Raw genomic sequence first — 21,315 nt, forward strand, 5'->3', positions numbered from 1 at the left:
ATAAGTTATTCCTGCACTGCTGCTTGCTGAATCCCAGGGCTAATAAAACCATAGGAAAAAGTATTTATAGCCATGCAGTATCCACATCTTGGAACAAGCTCCCTCTCCTCATCAGATCTCTCCAAATTTCTCCTCATTCAAACTTGCCCTAAAGGACTACATACATAACTCCTGGTTCTGCCCCTGTAATGACCCTACTTGAACTTACTTTTTTCAACATTGCCCTCTCCTCTAACCAAACCCACTACCTTCCTCTTTTTCCCATACCTTTGACTCCCCTGCCCATTAGCTTTCTATCTCCATTCTTAGTAATCTCTATTACCAGTTTTTAAATATTTTTGTGCTTAGTTGGGCCTGCCTTACCTTTAACCCTCCCCTTTTTCTACTACCATCTAACCTTACCCTTATATGTGCTTCTCTATTTTTTCCTACCTTCCAATTTGACTAGTCTAAATTTTATTATCGGATTATTATCTGCACCAATATATGAATGTTTAACACTATGCACATGCATTTTTTATGATCTTGTTTATACCTGTATGTTTTATATACAGTCTGTAATTTACTTTTTATTGTAATTGTAAACATTGTAAGGTGGAGCTTTTCTCCTCGGGTCTCTGCTGAAAAAGGGCCCCTGCCCAGCAAAACTAACCCAGTCAACAAATGGCAAATAAATAAAATAAATAAATATTCCTATTATCTATGTAACTGCAAATGTCTATTCTTCACCATATAAAACATTGCCTTAACATAGCATTGGAATAGTGCAGGAAGACATCATTTTTAGAAACATTGCAGTCACTAAAGGGTGACTTATTAAGCCAACCTTATCCTGATTAGGTATTCATGTTTATTGCACTCTCCTACTCCTTATTTTACCTATAGCAAGCAGTGTATTGTACAGAGCATGACAGATTAATTATGATTTAATAAGTAAGACTAAAACACCATACAGATGTTTCTACATGTCCCATAAAACATACTGTTGCTCTTCCTGTCTGCATCTGTCTCCAAATCTCTCTGTTCACCCCCTGTGCTTCATTAAGTTGCCAGTGTGCTTCAGTAGTGTTATTTTAATTCCATGAAGCATGAATTTCTTTGTAGCATGATGAGCTAATGCTCACCTCAGTAGAAAGATTTTTTTATAACTTCAAGGGTTCTAATCCAGCCATTAGCTAAGAGCTACTGACTGTTTTGGTACACCAAGTTATGTGTACCTGTTTTACATTTTATTGTGAGCCACCATTATCCTTCTTTTCTCATACTCTACTTTGTCCATACCTCCTTGTCACCCTGCCAATGTATCTTCTTCTTTATCATTAATCTTCTACCTCTGAATTTGCACAATGTTTGATGCCAGGCAACTAAGGCTAACTGAAAGTACACAGCTTATTACATTACTCTGGGATTTGATTGCCTTCGTCTGCATTACTCTGTCTCACTTCACTCCACTATGCTAAGGTATGTATAATCAGTTTAATGTATTTTTGAACAAGAATAAGAGTTGTATGTATGCAGAGCTGGATCATGGTCAAATGGGGCTTTAGGCAGGGTAACAGAATGGGCCCCCCAGCAGCACCCCCAGCCATTCAAGTGTCCCATTACTTGGCTATTTCTACCCAGTTACTGTGAACACTGTTCAAACCTGTCAGTGTGCATACTATTTTCTTGTTTACTTCTACAATGATTACAGATATTTGGATTTAATTTAAAACTTATTTCAAATTTTATAGCACAAACACTTAAAGCCATTTACTAAACAAAAAGCAGAAAGCCTCACAATGAAAACAGACTTAACATTAACAGTAAACTTCTCTGCCCTTGAAACTTTCATTAATTGAAATGACATTGAAATCCACATTCAAAAAAATGCATCTGGCCAGTGACAGATTGTTTACCTTTGGGCTCTTATCAAACAATAGGTTCCTTGCACACAAATTTAGGATCATGCATACATACACATGTTCTTTGATTCACCTTCATGATTGTGTTAAATTGTATTCCTTATTTAATACAGCACCATTTGTTAGAGTGTGTTTTAAATTTGTAGTTTTGAACATTTTTCCAGTAAGCAATAAAACAAAACATATGAGCCAACAATGACAAAACTAACCATTTCAGAACATTACACCCATAAAAGGCCACTCGGACTTCTGTCATTCCTATCCACTAATATCAGTAAATATGCACAATCTTTGCAGAAGTAAAAGTTATCTGAATAAGTCTACATTAAAGAGATCTGTAACTAATTACAAGGTTGCTGCTGCAAACAACTTTACATTTCACCGTTTCATCTACAAATTCAGTGTCTGCTGCCTTTATGGAATAAATTGCCTGTTACATTAAAAAGTGGTAAGCTGGTAATATTTCAATAGGGACTGGCTAACAAATGACAATACTTTCATATTACTAGGCATCTCAGTCAAATGAGGATACATGTAGGAGTGTAACACCCTCTTCCTCCCTTTAAAGAACACCACAGTATCAACAATCCATCTATATGGAACCCACAGCCTTATGAATCAAACACAAATATGGTCCTGTTATGTGAGTAACACTGCTTTCAACAAAACAGTTGCACATTGAACATAGACTTGACATGAGCAGAAGTAAACAATTCCTTGAAAATGCACTGAAACTCAGAATTTCTTGAAAATGCAATGAAACTTACATTCTTTGAAAATGCACCCACTGATAATTAAGTGAGCAGTCTGGAATCTGGTAGTTAGAGACTTTGGGCTCTTGTATCCTGTAACCAAGGTACAGGGTTTGAATCTGAGCAAGTTATTTAACTACTTGTTTTAATTAAAAATTAAATGTGGTAGCATTCCCCCACCAGCGGGCCCTTGGCAACTCCCTAGGTCACTTAGTGATGAATCTGGCTCTGTATGTGTGGATTATAGTGGTCAGTAGGGCAATGAAGATTAATACATACACTCACGTTTGCTGAAATTTGCTGTCAAATAGTAACTATCACAATTATGGCTTTCTATGTTGTGTATTAAGATAGTACTCAAGTATAAATGTTTTCTTGCCATGTTGTAAATGTTCAAATATATATGGATGAAGAAATGTTTAACAATATTTTTTCTGACTCCTTCGTCTATAAATGTTGGTGAAACCTTTACTTAACACATCATTATCTTATTGCTACATTAATGTGCCTGCAACCTATTGTGAAGCCTGTCTTGTTCAGATCTTTGTGAGGAAGTCTGCCCAGAGCAACATGGACTACTGCTAATTACCACTGCAAGTTCAATACTTCAAGATATGATTATTCATCAACTAAAACTTTGCCATCAGCAGTGCAAATTAGCTTAGCAATGCTGCACTCAAAGAGTACAATAAAACAGAAATTCAAAGAATTATAGTTTTCTGTTGCACATCATTTGTATGTCTGTATTATGTTTGTCAACAGGTGATCTTTATTTTAAAATGATGTTGATGCACATGATTCAGTTGTTTAAAGTATGTGTCTATTGCTGGTTGCACTTGCACTATGTAACCAGCTTGGTTACCCTATTTTCACAGAATCCATCACTGTCATTCTGCAGTACACTGTCCTACACATGACTTGAATGTTTGTTTTGCCAATGTACATAGTGCATGTATGAGACACTATAAGTGTGCAGTCATCTTGATGTGAAAAATTACAGGAAACAGGAATATTTGATTGATAATCCAATGGTGTGCAACCGTCAGTGTGTATGTCATCCCATTATGTGGAACATATCAATAACACCATATACAGTAAGGACAGTATCTACATTTCATTATAAGCATGTCATTACATGTGGCAATCACAGTGATGTTACATTGTCCTGTGCACGCAAATTGATATGTTGCACAACCTGTGATGCACAGTACCATCTACTCCAAACATTGCTTTTTACAAGTATGCTAATGTCCAGTTTCACAAATATATCATTTGTCTTCTCCTATTGTATTTGCAACTAATACAGTGCTCTCTATCTCTCTCTCTCTCTCTAGGTTGTGTAACTAGGTAGGTAGGAGGTTCAGTGCCCAACATGTAAGACTTGTGTGCGTAAGTGTGTGTGTGAGACTGTGTGTAACACTTGGCGCTGTATCCATTTCTCCTGAGAATAATGCATTTAACTGTTTTCACAACTCCCTTATCCAAATTTTGACAGATATGTCAAATGATACCATATCAGTTGTTAAAGTATCTAGATTCCCTGGAAATTGAGTTAATAAAAGGGCAACATCTATTGATTACAATGGATGTCCAGAGTTTGTTCACATCCATTCTGAATGACAAGGGCATACAAGCAATAAGGGAACTCATTCAAATGTTTCCCTCCATTGATCGCAACAAAGAAATACTCATTTGTCAACTTTTGGATTTAGTGCTATCCAATAATGTATTTTCTTTCGTGGGGGGTGCCTATTTCTACAGGAATCAGGTGTGGCTATGGGCACCCCCTGTGCGAATACGTATGCCAATCTGGTGGTGTATCAATGGGAGAGGGAGTTCCTCTTTACTCACCAATGGTTCAATAAGGTCCTGGTATATAGGCGTTTTGTAGATGATATTCTAGTTGTATGGAATGGGACTCTAGATGAATTTAATTTATGTGTTATTTAGAAACAACTACCAGTTTTCTTAGATTTACTGTAGAGACATCTTATGATTTGGTGAATTTTTTAGACGTCAGCTTATCCATTAGAGGAGGTAGACTGACCTCTACTCTACATAGAAAAGCATGCTGGAAGAACACCATTTTACGATTTGATAGCATGCATCCTCGCCATGTTTTTGGTGGCATTGTGAAGAGTCAGTTTATTAGATTATCTAAACTCTGTAGAGATAATTTGGATTTGTTAGCAGAAGCAGACAAAATGGAGATGTTATTTATAGATAGGGGCTATGATAAGAACTTGATTAAAGGTATCAGGGTGCAGGTTCTAGGAGAGATACAGGCTTCTAATCATGTTAATATTTATAAGCCATATTTTGATGGTTTTATATCAAAATATCCACAGAATACATCTGAGAGGTTACAATTTGTGACCACTTATACTAATGATAGTTTAAACATCAGGAAGATTATAACTGACAACTGGGGTGTTCTGACAACTGATGAACAGACACTGAAAATAGTGGGCACTGTCCCCCTATTTACTTTTAGAAACAAGAGCCTAAAAAGGCTTTTATGTGTTAACCCAGGAGATGGTCATGCTGCTAGAGCTCCTATTGGAAGAAGATTGGGCACCTTTCCATGTAATCATTGTAGTTATTGTAGATGTATCTCTAAAGATCAAGTTTTTTTACATCCTGTGTTGGATTATTCTTTTAATCCCAGATTTCATGCCTCTTGTGAGACTTCTGGCCTGATTTACCTGGCCACTTGTGAGTTATGTTCTGTTTTCTATATAGGTTTAACAAAAAGGAAATTGAAAAACAGAATTTATAACCACTTGTATGATATCAAATGCAGAAATGAATTAAATGCTTTAGCGAGGCATGTTATGCTTTATCCTGACCACTCTTTTGTATTCAGGGTTCTACAGATTGTTAAGGAAAGCATAAGATGTAGTGATTATATGGGCCACTTGGAACAAAAAGAGCTACAATGGATTTTTAAGTTAAGGGGACACCATCCGCTTTGCTTAAATACCTATGTTTCACTCAGGTCCCATCTTAATTCCCGCAGATGAGTTGGTCATGAAAACTTTATTAATTGCCTATAGGATATTCCATAGAGTTACTGTATATGATGTTTTTATTTTTATGTCATATAGTGCTATATAGTATTTTATATTGCAACATAGATATATGTTTTTTATGTACATGAATATTTGATATCTGATATTTTAATTTCTTTATATACATAATTATGAAATTAGTTATTATGTTAACTTACTGAGTTCAGTTCTCAGCATGTTTAGCTTGGAGAATTATATATTTATATTTATATTTACTTATATTTGATCATTTTTATACAGATTGCTTTAAATTTTATTCATAGCAGTCTTTACAATATACAGTTCATAATTATCATAATATAGTTCATTCATATCTATTTTTGTATAAATGTAGGATATTATTCAAACTCAATTTATTCGTTCAGCATTTGTATGTTTTGAAACAAACTTTACATTTCATTGCTGTTTGAAGAAGTTTTGATAATTGTCCAATTTATCAATTTGCTAATTATTTAATTGTTTAATGATGGTTGGTTTGATTATATAAGCTTGGGTAGTATTGTTTTAAGCTATGGTCTGAGGAAGCGTATTCTATATACGCGAAAGCGCTTACCGTTTACAATAAAAGCTTTTGAAATTTAGAGTTTGATTGGATGTTTTATCGTGGTGAGTCCGAAGTTTCAGTATATGTATTTTTACAAGTATGCTAATGTCCAGTTTCACAAATATATCATTTGTCTTCTCCTATTGTGTTTGCAACAAAAACAAATCTCTATCCCTCTCTCTCTCTCTCTCTCTCTCTCTCTCTCTCTCTAGGTTGTGTAACTAGGTAGGTAGGAGGTTCAGTGCCCAACATGTAAGACTTGTGTGCGTAAGTGTGTGTGTGTGTGTGTGTGTGTGAGACTATGTGTAACACTTGGTGCTGTATCCATTTCTCCTGAGAATAATGCATTTAACTGTTTTCACAACTCCCTTATCCAAATTTTGACAGATATGTCCTGAATGAGACAAATTGAGGTCATCCTGACAAGAGTGCACTCTTTCCCATTAACAGTCAGACTTCTCCTGTGGTGGATGCAACTAGTACATTGTTCTCTAGATTGTGTAACTAGATATGTAGGAGGCTCGATGCCCAACATGGAAGATGTGTGTGTGAGTGTGTGTGTGTAATGCTTGTTGCTGTATCCACTTCTCCTGAGAATAATACATTTAGTTGTTCTCAAAACTCAGTTATCACAATTATGACAGTAACATCCTGTACGAGACACAGTGATGAGGTTATCCTGATAAAAGTGCACAGTGGCTGATTGGAGGCAGACATCTCCTCTGGTGTTTGTGACTAACACAGTGCTCACTTGATTGTGTAACTAGATAGATAGGAGGTTTGATGCCCAACGTGAAAGACTTGTGTGTATGTGTAATGTTTGTTGTTGTAACCACTTCTCCTAATATACTTTTAACTGTTCTTACAACTCCCTTATCCCAGTTTTGACAGAAACATCCTGTTTTAGACACACTGATGAGGTCAATAAATAAAAAAAACACAGTTGTAAAAGCAGGGGTGCTAAAGTTTTGGTAATACATTTTCCTTGGTATTTGGCCTGCATTTTTTATTTATTTCTTGTTTTTTATTTTTTTATTTGTGGCTGTTGTAACACTGACGAGGTCAGCCTGATAAAAGTGCACTCTCTCCCTTTAATAGTCAGACTTCACTTGTAGTGCTTGTGACTAGTACAGAGCTCTCTAGATTATGTAACTTGAATAGATAAGAGGTTCAATGCCCAACATGGAAAACTTTTTCTGTGTATGTAACAATTGCTGCTGTCTCCATTTACCCTGAAGAGAATACATTTAAATGTACACACAGCTTTCTTATACTAATTTTTATGGAAGCATCCTGTCTGAGACACACTAATGAGTTCATCCTGACAAAAGTGCAATCTCACCCCTTAAGAGTCAGCCCTTTCCTGTGGTGCTTTAAAATAGTACAGTGCTCTCTAAAGGGTGTAACTAGATAGGTAGGAGGTTCAATACCCATCATGGAAATCTTGTCTGTTTGTGAGCATGTGAATGTAATGCTTATTGCTGTCTCTACTTCCCCTAAAGAAAATGCATTTAAAGTGCACACAGCTCCCTTATACCAACTTTTTTGGAAGCAACTTGTATGAGACACTGATGAGGTCATCCTGACAGCAGTGCTTGTTCTCCCCTTAATAGTCAGTCTTTTTCTGTGCCACTTGTGACTAGTACAATGCTTTCTAGATTGTGTAACTAGATAAATAAGATGTCCAAATAGAGCAGTGCTTAACTTTTACAAGTGTGAATGGTAATGAAATCATGATTGTTTTACACACCTTTGCAGTGGCAAATGTTACAACCCCTGATTGACTGTAAAACTAATGTTACCAAATACATCTCCTTGGCAATACACTGCTGATGTCATTCCTTCACAGATGCTGTATGTCACAATTTTACTCATTATTCTCCTGTGGCACTCGCTGCTGATAATGTGCTGTGTAAATGGTATAAATGGACGAGGAGGCGGCTTGGTTCCATCACCTCTTCAATAATATGGCAATTGTTACCATCATATACCATTGGCCACCTCATAACCACCTTTATGTATACTTGTAATTATGAGATTGAATTACAGTGGCACTCTGTCACACAACGAAATCCTAGCATCCCCATGGAAAGTAACTTTTTGGTCACACAATGATTACATAGTGCTAACATACCTGCAGTATATTAGATTTGGAGTGCAAATTCTCCTTTGTTGCATGACTTTGATATTGTGCTTTGTACATTGTATAACTACATATGCAGGATGCTTGAGCCCAGCTGTGAGTGCACCTTTTACCCTCATAATGTGTATACTATTCTGCAAAGACATATATGCTGTGTACAGTTTTATTGTATACATTAAACACTTTTTAGCATAAGCATCCAACTAATAAACAGTGGGAATGTCATCCATTTAACTGTGCACTTTGTTAGTTGCACCTCAACATAGCCGTGAGGCACTTGCAATTCAGACAATATCTTGGATAATTATTTGGAATTTATCCATCACTGTTCAGACTACTTTGTGTCAATGTTATTGTGAGTGTACATATCACTAACATTGTTCTCAAGCACATTTGCTTTGTGCAAGTATAGCCGTTGATCCATCTTACAAAAGCTAGGACATTTTTTCACATAGCAATGTTTTATTTAGATTAATGATGAAATTTGATTTCATTTTCCTAACATAACATATGTAGGTGCAGCAAAAAAAGTAGTGGAATCTAGGATATCCAAAAACAAAGTTCAGTAAATGAAAAGATGCCCAGTGCTGAGAGTAAGAACACTTTAACTCCAAAAAACAGATAAAAACAAATAAAAACAGGTAAGCACTTTCAGAATTTCTCGCTTCTTCAGACCTTAACAAACAGTATGAAAAAAACAGGCCTTTAAATACAAAAAACTTCCAGTTAATTAAAAACAATTAAAATTGTTGGGTGTTAACACTTATCAATGAACTAAGCCTCTCTTCTTTAGGAGAGGCTTTAAAGCAACAGCACTATTCAAAGCAGGTGGCACATATGCTTTAAAGTTGACAATCTATTTTAACTCAACAAGTTCAGTCTCATTACTCAAGTCCCCTTCCCTTAAACTTTCATTTAATTTCTGTAGTGCCAAGAACTTAAAGCTGTGACTCATATCAGCTTCAGATACATGCTTCGCTAATGCATTTGTTAGTTTATTATTTCGTATATCACTCTGATGCTGCAGGATCCTGTCCTTAAACATATGATTCGTCTTCCCTATATAGTATGAATCACATACATTACACTTAGCCATATAGACCTAATTTTTTGTGCAACAGTCTGCATAAAATACAGATGCATAGGTTCCATACTTAATGGATGCATAATCAAGTGTGTAGACCATATATAACTGCATGCCTTACAAGACCGGCATGCATGAGTGCCCTTACGCTGGGAGGTGAGGTGCTTATATGGTTCAGTGTCTTTATAACAAGAGTCACTGTTTTAAGTTCTTAGTATTTTTTAAAGCAAAACTTAGTAACTGGTTCTATATGTTCACTAATAGAGGGATCAGTCATCAGGATAGACCAATTTTTCTTTATGACTTCACACACTTTATTAACCTCTGCTAAATAGGTCAAACAGACCATATTTACACCCTTGGTTCTGTTAGCCTCTGTGTCCCTCACTATACTTGAGGAGCTGTCAGAGAAGTAAGGTTTTACTTTAACACCAGCCGATGTATTCAGTTCTCTAATTTCCTTGTCTATCTCACTGCTCTTATAGCCCCTCTTCAATAAATCTGCCTTTAGCACTGTTAAAGCTTGCTCTAAAGAGTTAGCATTGGTATGCAATCTCATGCACCTAAGAACCTGATTTTTAAGCACGTTCCTAGTAATGTGGGATGGATGCATACTAGAACGATGTAAGATGTTATTTTTCCTGCATGGTTTGCTATACATTTTAGTGGACATGTTACCTAACATATCTTTGCTCACAGTAATGTCTAAAAAAATTGATAATGTCAACAGAGTAGTGCAGAAAAAAAGACAAATAATTAGCTGAAGTCTCTAACATGTCCACAAAGGCTTGAACCTCATTCATAGTACCATCCCAGACAAAAAAGATATCATCCACAAATCACTTATAAAACATAACATGTGTTTTATATAGATCTTTGCTGAAGATACATTCTAGCTCCCAATCGGCTAAAACTAAGTTCACATACGTGTTGGCACATGCTGTGCCCATTGCTACCCCTATAATTTGTAGAAAGTATTCTGACTCAAAGAGAAACAAATTATTCTCTAAGATCAGATCTAGCAGGGCACAGATCATGCTAACCTTAGAGTTAGAAAAGCCACCTTCTTTAATCAAGAATCGCCTAACCTGCTCAATCCCATCCTCATTGGCTATCACAGTAAACAGTGATTTCACATCTAAAGTAACAAACAACATTCGTTTGATGTCATTACTAGATCTACCTCTAGCCCAGTTGTATAAATGCTCTAGAAACTGTTTACTATCTCTCAAAACTGTATCGACTTTGTCTAATACACCTCTCAGTTGTTTGTCAACATATATCGACATTGGCTCAGTGAGTCATCCTCTTCCTGAAATTATGGGGCGATAGGGAGGATCCTTGGTGTCTTTGCGCACTTTTGGCAATCCATAGATCTGTGGTATAGTGGGGTGCTCTACAGAAAAATAAGTGTAGAGAGAATAGTCTATCTGCTCTGTCATTAGTAGGTCATACAAAAAGAAATTCAGCCTGTTAATCATTAACTTGAAATTTCTGCAATAACACATAGACTGTATTGTCATACAACATATCATGCATTTTGTCCAGATAGACAGTCTTATCCAACACTACAACTCCACCTCTTTTGTCGGCTGGTCTAATAGCTAGGTGCTTTGCTCTGTCTGAATGAGACTTTACCTAACATATCTTGCAATTGTACTGACATTTCTACCATGGTCTATTCATCATATAAAATATCATGTATTGTCTGATGTCAAATGCTCATGTGTTCAACATACACATTCAGTGCCTGTTAGCATTGTTGTGCCATATACTGCAGTGCATAAATGGCATCTACCACAGTTATAATGTGTCCATGTACAGTGTCAGAGTCCCCAACCATCTCTTTTTATCTCAGAATTATTTAATACACATAGGTTCATAGGTTCATAGGTTGGTACTGGGCTATCTGCCCAAAGGCATATATTAGCCCAGCCACATTGTGCGGTAATCACCGCCCCTTTAGTAGTTCCCTAGACCCTTGTACTAGCAGCTAGTACCCTTAGCCCCTATCTAGTAGTGCTGTTGGTGTGATCCTCGGTGTGAACTTTCTGTTACCCATCCACTCATCAAGGTTCCTCTTGAAGAGTGATAGTGAGGGGCTCTGTCTTATGTAGATTGGGACCCTGTTCCATAGTAAGGGAAGTCTCTGTGAAGGGAATCTATCCCTCCAGCATGTTCTACTCATTGTTGTGTTGAGGTTTATATCCCTAGAGCATGTAGCTCGAGTAGATTTGGTTTTGCTAAGATGGAGCATGTTCAACAATTCTGGGTTGGACATGGCTCTGTATGTTAGACAGAGATCGCCTCTGAGAAAGCGGTATGCAACAGAGAACAGTCTTAGCTTTTTCAATTGTGCTGCATAGGGCAACTGTTTGAGGCCAGTAATCCTCTTTGTTAGGTACCTCTGTGGTCTCTCCAACTGCTGGAGATGTCTAGGCAGGTACATTCCAATTGGTGCATTGTACTCAATAATGGGTCTAATGAGGGAAGAGTAGAGGGGCACCATTACATCCTTAGATCTTGATGCGAACCCTTTCGTGATCAGATGGGTCACATAGAAGGATTTTCTAACCACTTTGGCAACATGGTTATCAAAGGAAAGCTGACTATCTACTTGGGTCTCTAGACCCTTATTTCTTCTTCATATTTCAGGGGATTACCTCCTATGTTGTAGTTTGCGGGTACTCTGTTTTTTCCAAAGGGGATTACTATGCATTTTTTTGCATTTAGCTTGAGACCATGGCTTTGACACCATGCATCAGTCTCATTTAGGCCCTTCTGGAGGATCTCCATGTCGGCCGGAGACTCTATTGTAGCACCCAGTTTGCAGTCGTCAGCAAACTTAGTCAGCCACAGCCCTTCTGTGCTTGCCTGTACTTCTGAGAAGTATATGCCAAACAGGAGGGGCCCCAGGACAGAGCCCTGAGGCACACCACTCATTACTGGTCTGGATTTGGACATAGATCCTGCTACTCTTACTTTATGGTCTCTGTCTGAGACCCAGTTTGTGATCCACCTTGTGACGTAAGGGTTTATGCCCAGGCTGGTGAGCTTATCAATAATACCTAAATGGGGAATGGTGTCAAATGCTTTAGCAATGCCAAGGTAAGCCGTGTGTACCTCCTTTCCCTTATCTATAGCCTGAGTAACTGTCTCAAAGAAATCCACCAGTTTCAGGAGGCATGATCTGCCCTTGACGAAGCCGAACTATGTGGGGTCCAGCGACTGGAGGTTCCCAATCTCTCCATTTATGAGTTTCATAATGATTCGCTCCATAGCCTTACAGATCAGACTGGTCAGGCTTATTGGTCAGTAGTGTCCAGGGTCAGTTGTGGCCCCACCCTTGTGTAGTGGGACCACCGTTGCCGTGCACCATTCTATGGGCACATATCCTGTGGAGAGGGTGAGACTGAACAGGGTATTAAGATGCAGGGTTAATTCCTTTTGAAGCTCGCGTATGACACAGCCTGGGACACCATCTGGTCCCATGGAGGCAGTGTTTTTAGCTTTAGATAGAGCCTTGTTAACCAATGTATCAGTAATAATTGGACTTACACAATCCCCTGGAATGGTAATAGGCCCTGTAGGTGGTGGTGGTGGTGGTGGGGGGGGGGATTTGCACTGAACCTATCAGCCAAGATGTTGGCAATGTCAGAAGGGTCAGTGTATTTTGTTCCATTTTGTACTAGCTCAGAACAGACCTGAGCATTGCCATTTAGGTTTTTGATGTAGCCATAGAAGGCCCTATGGTTATCCATGGCATCCTTGGCAACTTTCTTTTCAAAATTAGCTTTAGTTGACTTGATGAGGGCCCTCAATTTCTTACTAATGCTGATCAGGGATGATTTTTCTATTTGAGATTTGGCCTTTTTTTGTATAAGTCTCCTCCTTTTATTGTAAAGTTTGCTTATGGCTGGGGTCCACCAGACTGGTTTCTTCTTGCTTGAGGAAGGAGTCTTGGTTTTATTTGGGATAGCACGGTCCATGCAATCCTGAAGATGCATACAGAGTGCCTTGATGTAGGATTCCGCATCCTGGATATCATTATCCTTCTACAAGGGAATAGTGAAGCTTTCCACTTCGGATGCAAGTATTTTGAAGTTTGCTTTGGAAAGGTTTTTGACTATGGTTTCTTTGACTGGGGGAGGTGGAGGGGTTAGGATGTCCAGGGTTATCAGTTTGTGGTTAGATCTAACCAAGGAGGGAGTGATAATGGGTGTGGTACAATGGGCGCCCATATTTGTGATGATTAAATCCAATATGTTGTCCCCTCTAGTGGGGGAACATACTAGTTGTTCAAGGGCATTTGAATTTATAAATTCTATGAATCACTGAGCATAGGAGTTGGAACATTGGTAGTTCACCCAGTCTGTACCAGGGTAGTTGAAATCACCCAAGATTATGGTGTTGGGTAGGACCTTTATATTTTCCAGTGTCTCAAGGAATGTAGAGTGAGCATCTTGGGACATGGTGGGCAATCTATAACTGGCTACAACTTGAAATGTGGTTTTGCCTGCTGATAGTTGCTCATGGATGATCTCTGGGGCATCATTCTGCGCTACTAATCTGGAGATATGGGTATCCTTCATGAATATGGATACACCTCTGCCCTTTGTACTGTGATCCGGTAACTGAGGCCGGAAGGTATGATATGAATTGTAACCTGGCAGTGCTGGGGTGCTCTCTTGAGCCTTGAACCAGGTTTCCTTCACTGCACAAACATTGATTTTCTCCATGCTGAGGAGAGCCTCGTGTGTGTGTGCATTTTGAGGTTGAGACTTCTGGCATTGAGTAGCATTACCCTTAGTTTTTGGTTACCTGCGCTGGTTATGGTGTTTGGTTTGTCCTTTGAGCCTTGCCTAAAAAAGGCACTATGGGGATGGCAAGAGCCTTGGCCAGTATTCGAAAACCTAGGGGTGACAGGTGCAACACATCTCTGGCAAAACAGCGAGGCTTGTCTATCATGTCATCCCAGGCAGACAGACACTGGATCCCCATAGAATGACACCAGAAGCTTAGCCAATTGTTGAAATTGATCATTTTGTCTTTGTATTGTGGTATCATTCTAGGTGAAGGTAGTATGCTACTCAAGGTCAGGGTCATACCAGCTTGGGCTACATGATAGAGAGCTCCTCAATGTCTCTTTTCATGTAGTCCAGGGAGGTACGTCTTAGATCATTCACACCAACATGTACAATGACAGTGTCATACTTGTACTTGTTCTGGAGTGACCTAAGGGCCTGTGTTATGTGGCGGATCCGAGCACCCGACAGGCAGCTGACAGTAACCTTCTCCTTGTTCAGCCTGGTGAGTGGAACATCCGTGTGCCTTACTATAGAGCCTCCTATTACTATCACATACATCTGATATAATAAGTTAACATAGGTGGACTATCATAATAGTTTTAAGACTTCCACCGTGGAGCTTGTGGTTCATTCAGATGTCATTAGTCAGTAGAGTCACATGGCTTGTTGTTCAGTTCCTAACAGGGACAACATTATATGAATGCACTGACATTACAGAAACACCACTGTATCTAGTTATTCATATCCATTTTTATATTGGACAATGATATATCATCACATGCTGTGATTGCATGACAGTGAAATGGTTATTTGGGGTATGTTGTACTCTGAGTGGTCCTGTGGCACTTGCATTGATTACTGGCTTGTATAGCATACCTACACAGACAGACTGTGGTAAATTCTGAGATAATATGTGTCTTACATGATGGAAACAGCTTCCTTGCCAAAGAAGCAGTCATTTTGTTGAACTGTTGTTATGTTACTGTCCCCTGTAATTCCTTGTGAGCATGAGGTGTATTACTATGTCAGACACATTTGCAAATCAATAATGGCAAAGCTAGACTCCTGATAGATTTACTGATAACAGTACAGACATTTTACATAAAGGTTCCACTTATAATTCTAGTTTACATCATACTTTGAGTGTTTTTTGTGACATTTTGTATTAATGGTTTTAAAAATATAATGGATCATAAAAGTACATATAGAAAGTATAATTTAACTTATTCTGAATTTCTAACTTTATATAATTTAGCTCATAATAAAAAAATGAGAATCATGAGGGCTGTAATCCATTCTACTTCCATGGTTTCTGTTTTATTTCTAATATCTCCCTTTCTTTTATTTTCATTGATAATGCCTAATACTCTAAATTTAAAATTATGCTGAGTATTGGTTTCTTTTACATGCTTTGCCAAGGCATTAGAAATATTACCCTTCCTAATATGGTATATATGTTATCTTATTATATCTTTAAGGGGCCTATCTGTTTTATCCATGTAGAATTTATTACATATTTGGCAATTAGCCAAATACACTACATGTTTTGTATTGCAGTCAGCTCTAACTTTTAGATAGAATATTTTACCTATGTCTGGATGTTTAAACTCCTTCTCTGTTGTTTATAGTCACACCAGCTGCATTGATTGCATGCCACTGTTCCTGTTATTGACTGTGGGGCTTTTATTGCTCTACTAGTACATAGTCTTCTTTTCAAGGATAGACTATTTTTAAATGCAAATTGTGGTGTTGAGCTCAAGAAAGTAAGATATAACAAAGCTAAACCATACTTTTCAGAAACTGTAGAATATATAAGTGATATGAGTACAAAAACCTTTGAGGCTAAAGATCTAAAGCCATGCTTTGATTATCCAAGGAACATTAGAGAATATACCAGTATTATAAATAAATATTGGAATATTCTAACTATAGATGAACAAATAAATATTTTTCTAGAAATAAAACAGAAACCATGGAAGTGGAATGGATAGTAAGGCTCAGGGCAAATGCAGGACATGGCCTTAATGATATTATTCCATTGAGACCGGTTTTAAAGAATAGACCATTACATAGATAGTATATATCTTAGTTTTTTAGTATTTTTTTAGGCTTATTAAATGTTTTATATATGTAATAGAATCTGGTATTTCCATAATAATTAGTTGATGCATTATTTTTTATATGTGATTTTTTTATATGTAATGTTCATAGGTTCATAGGTTCATAGGTAGGTGCTAGGCTATCGGCCCTAGGGCCCATACAAGCCTAGCCAAAAAATGTACCCTGGCTTTCGCCACCCAAGAAAATTATTTTCCTGTGCCCCTGTCGAGCAGAGCCACAGAAGTATTAGAAGGAAATGAATGGAAAGTAATACGGCTTTAAGAACTAATTAAGCTGAATAATTTTGGATATAAAATTGGTGTGTTTACTAGGATAATTAATGCACCTGAAGAAGCCTAATGGTGAAAGCGCTTGTGTGAGTTCCTTACTATTAAACCAGTCTGTTTTTAAAGAAGCCGGAGCCTGGTCTTTGCCTAGTGAATTTTTGCATATTTGTTTCTTGGATATTTGATGAAGACACCTGGTTGATGTTGGGTTGTTTTTTCGCATCATTATATCAATATTGTTGAATTTATGTCAGACACTCTTCTTAAACACTTTTGTCACAGTTGCCTGTGGGATGAGTACACATTAAACATTGTGCCTTTTCAACATGAATTATTCATTATAGCACAATTTAATAGGTTCATAGGTAGGTACTAGGCTATCAGCCCAAGGGCCGACGTAAGCCTAGCCAATGAGGTTCCCTGGCTTACGCCACCCAAGAAAGTTATTTCCCCATTTCCCTTCCCCTTGTTCTGTATTGTTTCCCTGCACTTGTCCATAATATGTGTGGAATACAGTGCATGCTCATATCTGAGCATTGCCTATATGTGAAATGTTTTGTTTACATGCTGTGCTCATGCTTGCAAGCACCTTTCCATGGCCATGAACACCACTGCTCGCCACAAAAAGGTGCATGCAAATGTGTAGACATGATGAGCAGTATGCATATTCCATTAGTGCTGCTGCTCATTGTGTTAACATGCTTACATCGTGTAGGTGTACAGCAGTCTCTACACAATGGTTAATGAAGCCCACAAATCTCTGTCTATTTCAGCATGTGTCTGTTTAATATAGTCCATTTTCTAACATCTGAGTGGTTGACTTCTGTTTTTTTTTGTGTTATCCGCCAGCTACCCACACCTATCTCTCAGCTATCACTGATTTTGCAGAATGCCCCTGATTTTGCCTCATATTTTGCTCTGCCCCTCATAAAATCTTTGATTTTCTGGCAAATCACTAATGATTACAGTTAATCAATAATAGTGGACATTAGAACTGAGGATTAAAGTCAGTCAATAATATCAGCTGTCACAGTTCCATATTTCTTCCATCTATTCATTTATAACCTCCATTTTCCAATTTTTTTGCACATGGGGTCTGGGTGTCACATCAACGGTGACAATCATCTTATTATTCAGAAAATACATATTGATGCAAAACGTGCTGCTCTATTAATTTTTAAAATAATTAAAGTAGTATTTAAAGATTAGCCCTGATTTGGGGCATTTATTCCCTCCCAATTACTTTGGGCTTTGTCCAGAATTCTTTAAAAAAGAAGTTGAGACACATACATTCATATTTGTTAGAAAGTGAATGAGATCTACTGTTAGGCTAATAGCTCTAGATGTCATGGGGTGCTTAATTTATCCTTGGTTTCTATTACAAAAATATCTGTACCAATGTCAAAGCGAAAACCTTTTTTATAACCCTAAAATAAATGCTCTTCCATTCTCCTATTAGGTTGTGGTGCACAGAACCTAAGCACCAGCCTGTTTCTTCCTGTTTATTGCTCTTTAGGGGTAAGGTTGAGTGGATGTCATTATACTACAAGACAAGTGCATTTTTAACCTTGTCCTGATAACTTCAGGACATGCAGAGACACAAATGTTCATGCTGAAGAAGACTTCTTCATACTGTATTGAGATGACATGACCTTTAGAACCTGTTAAATATAGTAACTGTGGGAAACACAGCTTCTAATGGACTCCCCATGTGTCAGTGCAAAGTTAAGCAGATCTTCAGTTGTTCATTCCTTTCATCTAACTCCAGTCCAGCACCCAGTCTGATTAGTGGTCTGGACCACTAAAAGTAAAGGCAGATGTCATACCCATGTTGTAGGACTGGCTACTAAACACTCCTTAATATTGATGTGTGGTGCATCAAGATCTGTAGCTTTTAAGATATGCTGAATGTGCCACTTCTAGAGACATTCTGATTGTTTGTGATTCAGGTAATCTGATACATACTATGCTCTTTTAATGTCCTTGAGTCTTGTGGTATAGATTATTTAGGAATAATATCAACAAACAATAAAATAACAATAAGAATAGTAACCAGGACAGTAAGCAAACATGCTGTTTAGTCAGGAAGAGCCAGAGGAAGCTGACTTTAAATTAAAACCCACAGGCATACTGTAGTGAGGTGTTAATATTATCTAACTGACAAGAGGTATTTCTTATTATAGCTGTACAGCCTCTGAGTATGTGTAATTTGACAAATACTGTCTTGTCTTTAGCAGACCTGTAAACATTTTCTTCAGTACTCCAACACTGTTATCATAATATATTATACCCTACCAGCTACCGTCAGAGCAGTGAGCACTGCAGCCTTCATGTTTCAGCATGGCATAGCATCTTCTGGGTTAATTAATTCTCCTTCTCCCACACGTCAACCTAAACTGCAGTCATGCTACATATCCATATCACTGCCAACATCTCTTAACAGAACTTACAGTAGCTATATTTACCTCTCTCTTCAAATCTGCTGAAGTATTTAACTTGCACTTATAGTGACCTGTGTTGTAATACTATTTTGTACTTTTCTGGTCTGTTCCATCAGTCTGCATTTTTTGGTTTGTTCTGGGACCTTATATTATGTGAGCATCCTCACTGGCAACTTCATAGCATGATTCAGCAACTGCATAAGTTGCTGAAAAGAAGAAATAACAAAGGGTGGTGAGGGTGGCTGAGAAAATCATGGGCATAAACCTTCCTTCTATTCAGGGGCATTTTTTTACAAGATCAAGAAAGAGAACATACAAAATACTAACTGATTCGACCCATCCGGTCCACAACTGGTTCTCACAACTTGTGTGTGGAAGCACGTACCGCAGCTTCTGCTGTAGGACTACCAGATTCAGGAACAGTTTGTATCCTGCAGCTGTGAGACTTATTAATACGGACACCAACCATAATACCCGATACATTGAAGCCTCTTTTTTCATTTAATCCTGCTGCTCCGAGCAATTACCGCCAGCATTACTATTCTGCAATATGATGGCTATATTGAGTCATGTCTAAGGTTAACAAGTGCAATATGGTAACTAAACAGCTATTCACCAAGTCTCCATTTATTTTCTATCTTAACAGTGTAGGGGTTTGGTGGTGGGTATTTATTTATTATTTATCACTGGATAATGGGCATTGAATGTGTTTATGTAATGTGAACTACCTTTTGCATGTCATATGCGTTGTTATTTTCTTTCTTATGTTATTCTCTGATACTGCTGTATCTATATAATTTGCACTGCATTTCTCTCATGAGCTGACATTTGTAATTTCGTTTAGGCTGCACGTGTGTGGTCCTAAATGACAATAAAGTTTCTTTGAATCTTTGAATCTTGAATCTCAGTCTTGTATTTTAATAAGCAGTTATGGGAAGATTGTGTTTATGCATTGTTCTGCACTTCTATTTCCACAAGTAGTTCCAGTTTGTTCTTCAGTGATTTTTATTTTGGTTATTTTTTACCCACTTAAATTTGCATTCTTTGTCTACCCCATTCCCCATTAACACATTAAGCTAAGCTTTCTGAAATAGCTCCACTATTGCCTTTCTTTGAATGAATAGCTCTCTTAAGTAGTTTCCTATTTCCAGCAAAAGAGCTATCCCCACCCATTGTCTTTTATCCAAGACTTGGAGAGGTGTGTAACTGTGAGTAGTTAGCTTTTCAAAAAAAAAGAAAAATAAAGGAAAAGAGATTTAAATTAATTATTTTAGTTCTGCTTAAATACTCGAGTTGCACTTATAGTGACCTGTGTGGTAATACTACTTTGTACTTTTCTGCTCTGTGCCATATGTTTGCATTTCTTAGTTTGTTCTAGGACATTAGTTTTGTATTTTAATTAACAGTTGAGGGAAGATTGTGTTTCTGCATTATTGTGCACTTCTATTTTCACAAGTAGAATTACCTGTAAAAACTATCTGTATTTTAAACCCTACTGGGGCACAGTCTTATAGTTTAATCCACAGTTGTGACAGAACTATGTATTACTGCCACGTTTTGAGCCTTAGTAATTGATTATTGCATTTTTTCCATAAACAGTGTTTATTTGTTACTGGTACATTTCTTCATTGTTTGATACCTTAAACTGTAGTAGAAGCTCAATAATGAGAAAATTGTCTTTGCTCTAGTGTGTGCCTCAGTGCTTTTATATTCAGCTTATCTTTTACCTGCTTAAAGTTGCATTCTATGTCTGCCCCACCTCTCCACCCGCAACTAATACATTAAGCTAAAGTTTCTGAAAGAGCTCCAATATTGCCTTTATTTACTTGGATGCTTCTCTTGCTATTATTTACTTGGATATCTCTCTAGCTGGCCTGCTTGTTCTACTTAATCTTCTCACCATTTTGCTGTTCTTGTTTCATAAGGCTGTGTATCTGGCCTAGACCTCTTATGATAATCTGATTTCACAAGTGCACATCAGGGTGTTGAAACTATACACACAACACCCACCTCACATAGCTCACAACACACACATAGACTATCATATGATGAGGCACTTAAAAGCAATCTTCCTAAACAACAAAGATCATCTAGACCACCTGTTGCCAAAGCTGTGCCCCAGCAAGCCCAAAGGCACTCAGTAAAAACAAGACCTAACACCGCATATATTGCCACTTTCAG

Source organism: Protopterus annectens, chromosome 8.part0 (genome assembly GCF_019279795.1).
Source record: "Protopterus annectens isolate FY-2018-M chromosome 8.part0, PAN1.0, whole genome shotgun sequence".
NCBI classification, from domain to species: domain Eukaryota; kingdom Metazoa; phylum Chordata; order Ceratodontiformes; family Protopteridae; genus Protopterus; species Protopterus annectens.